Raw genomic sequence first — 3,938 nt, forward strand, 5'->3', positions numbered from 1 at the left:
CGGAGACGCCGCCCCGTCCCGGAGCCCTGGGGCCTTTCCCGCCTCCCGGGCCGGGGGCCTCCTCCATCCCCTCCCACCCGGTCCCAAGTCTCTCGCGCGGGGCTGGAGATTCAGGGATCCGCGCCCCGGCGGGCACAGCGTACATCGCTAATCAGTGACTGTCCTCACTCCGGAGGGAGGCCTCCCGCAAGTCCTCAGTGCCCCCCAAGACGGGGGCGGTAGGGAGACCCCTTGCCGACTCTGTCCTGAGGGGCACTTCCCCGTCACACTCGCCGGCCCTAAACAGATAACAAAAAGAATACCTCGCACTGATCGATCTCGCTTTACCGAATCTTTCCCGCCGCCTTCCTCTTCTCGCCCCCGAACATAAGAGAGACCCCCCCTCCCTCCTGCCTCCTTCCCCGCTCCCACGGATTCGCCCACCACTCCCCCACTCCTGATCGCACAGCCTGCAGGGCCGAGCTCCCCGATCCTCCAAAATGGGTGCTCAGGCCTGGGCCCGCCCTCCCTCCGGTCCCCCTATCCCCAGTGAAGGAGTTGAGTGCCCACACCTCCTCTGAAACGCGGGGTGGAGGGGGTGTGTCTGAATCGAGAGCTGCAATGTTGGGTGCAGACGTTTGCTCTGGAGGGTCCCCATGGGGCTGCAGAGCTGCCCCGGGCGTGCTTTGGGCCCAGGCCACTTTTTTTCAAAGACATGGCACAGGCCCTAGAAAGGGACAAACCCTTAACCGCTCCTAAAAGTAGCTCGAGGAGTCAGGGTTATTTCTTGCAAACTCGATAAAGTTTTTCCTTTCTGTGCCTTAGATCCGATAATTTTATGACACAGTTATTGTTACAGTTATATTGTTAGAAACCTTTGGATTTTCTAGGTAACCGCACGGGTTTTGTGTTGTGGGAAGTAGAAAGTAGAGAGTATAGCAAGTGTGTCTCCTTATTTTGCATATTGTATAGTTATCATTCCTCAAGTAAAAAGGAGAATCTTCTCACGTTTTGTCTACAAGGAACTGCGGTGGTGTGACTTCTGTCAGTTTCTTTGGAAGAGAAGGGACTAAATAAATTCTCAGGCCAGGAATCAGTAGAGTAAATCTTTGAAGGGGGAAGCACAAGTTATCAGGACAGAATTATATAGAAGATTGTAACCACTGATGGAAGACCACAGATTTGTATTTGAAACTCAGTAGCATGATTCAGAAGTAGCAGTAAAACTTGATACAAGGTGATAATTATAATACTGTAGTTCCTTGAGTTTTATAGCAACCATATCTAAGAAGCATGTAGGATTTTTATGTGTGTGTGTGTTTTTTGTTTTTTTTTTTTTAATTCTTCCATCCTAAAAGAGTAGATAGGCATTAACTACTTCTGTCATTTTGAGGAAACTGAAGCATAGAACTGATGTTAGATTTATTTAGGAAGTGGATTGGAGGCTTCTGACTTTGGGTCCCATGCTTTTATCTACTGGGGAAATAAAAAAATAGTGTCAGAGAGCATTCCAGAATATGATTTGAATAGATAGCCTTTCTGATGATGCTTTGGAAGACAGGAAGTTCATGTACTTTTATGAATATGCATCTGTCTTATCTCTTGCAAAGAAGTCTCTCTTCCTGTGATCTCTCCCACATTTTGAATCAAAAAGGTGGTCATTCCTCACCAGAGGAACGTCAGGATGAGTTCAAGCGGTCTTCATAGCACTTACCTCTCAAAGGAGGATCTGCCTTAGTAAGGAGTTGTTTTTTTTTTCCCCACCCACCCCAACATAAAAATCTACCAAAGTAAGAACTTACTAACTTTTCAAAACAAAGAGGAGGAGGCCAGTTCAGTGCTTCATTTGATTTCAGAGAGTTACAGTATGTTACTCTCTAATAGTGGTCTTTTTAACAACCAGATAAGTCTGTGAAGGAATTTTTTCTCTTTATGCTTTTGTTTGTTAGACCACTAGATTACTTTTAGTTTTGGATACTTGGAGTCTTAAACATGTACTTTATTGTAGCAGAAAACCTTCTCAAGAAAAAGATAAATTCTCCCCCGTGTGGAATGAGTAAATAAATGAAAAGATTAAGGACAAATCTGAAGTGCTTTGAGGGGTAGTATTTTTCTGAAAACACTATTGGAATATGAGGTTTAAAAAAGTCTATCACTGATTCAAAACAGTTACTATTTGAAAGCTTCATGTGTAGTTCTAAATAGTTGAGTCATTATGTAGCTAGTGCTTTCCTGAACCACCAGGGTGAGCAGTTTTGTATTGTTGTTTTTTCTATTGACACTAAGTAAGTGTCATATGATTCTTAGGCTGGAGTCCTGAGCATCTCTTCTGATAAGTATTTAATGGAAGTCACAAAGCGATAGTAATGGAAAATTACAATATTTGATTTGTCTTTTAGCTCTGTTGATGTCAGTAGTCAAGTCTCTTCAGAAGAGAGGCTTGTAAGAACCTTCTCGTTGTGATAAGTTTCTTACTCTTGGTCTTAGAGAACCTTATCTAACACCCACCAAGGAGGCAGTGATTGTTAAAAATCAAACTCATTTGTATTTATCTTCATAAAATGAATGGTCCTCCTTCCGTTTTTAAAAAACATTAAGTTAGATGAAGATAATGAGGATTTGGTATTTTCACTTGCTGGCTAGTTATGGTAAAGAAATGAAAGTTAGTGTACAGTGTAACAGAAACATTAAGAAGGATCATCAGATGTTTTAATACTGCTAGCTGGTATCCAGGCTCAAGAGAAAAAGGAAAATGTATATGATATAATTGGATATTAAGTATATTATTTAACATATAAGTCTATGTAAATATGGGACTTCCCTATAGCTCAGATGGTAAAGAGTCCCTCTGCAATTCAGGAGACCCTGGTTCAATCCCTGGGTCAGGAAGATTCCCTGGAGAAGGAAATGGCAGCCCACTCCAGTATTCTTGCCTGGAGAATCCCATGGACAGAGGAGCCTGGTGGGCTACAGTCCATGGGGGTCGCAAAGAGTTGGACACGACTGAGCGACTAACACACATGTAAATATATTAAATGAATGATAATTCTGGGGGTTTGTTGGATTTATTCTATTGTTATCCCGGGTCTTACTCAGACTCTTACAGTATTATTTACTGGTATCTGCATTATGACTGAGTAATAACAGAAAATACAGTTTTCACATAGTCATATTTGTTTAAATATTGACCACCACTGTAACTCTAGGGGTCAAGAAGAATCATTAAAGCTGGCAGGTTAAAATTTAACAGAGTGCAAAAGTTTAGCCCGTTTAGAGGAAAAGATAGTTGTCTTTTTAGCTTTTAAAAACATGCAAGGAAACATGAAGGACTATGGGTGATTTATTTGGAGAAGAGAATTCTGTACAACTTTGGAGAATTTTAAAGGAGGGAAAATAGTTACTTTGGTAATTTTCTTTCAGTTAAACTGATACAGTAAGGGCTTAATGTGCCCAAAGCCCTTCTCTGTGCTGGGAACTGCAGAGGATTGGGGACTGAAAAAGATACTGGAGCCAGACTGCTGAAGTATCAAATTCTGATACTGTCTTGGGCAGGCTTCAGAAGTACAAATGGATAGAAGAACTAATACATTGATTGCAAAACATGCTACATTTGTGTTGGATCATACGAAATAGCTACACATTCCCTGTTTCACCCCAGGTACCTCTCCTGTGGATTTATACAAATAATGTCAGTATTTTAGACGGACACCTTTATACATACTTGATAATTCTGACAGTGTTATTACCTCTTGTGAGAAAAGCCTTCAGAAGAATTAAGGGTTGTCTACATCCATGTGATATAGACACAAAATAAAACAAAATATTTCTATAATGGAATCTGTAATTTAGATGGAGGTAGGAAAAAGGAGCATTAAGAAGATCCCTGTTCTGTATCTTACAGATATATTAACTTCCATTTGATCCCAGAATTGATGTTCATAACCACCAGCTATATTTTC

The sequence above is a fragment of the Bison bison genome, unplaced genomic scaffold, assembly GCF_000754665.1.
Source record: "Bison bison bison isolate TAMUID 2011002044 unplaced genomic scaffold, Bison_UMD1.0 scf7180017864217, whole genome shotgun sequence".
Lineage (NCBI taxonomy): Eukaryota > Metazoa > Chordata > Mammalia > Artiodactyla > Bovidae > Bison > Bison bison.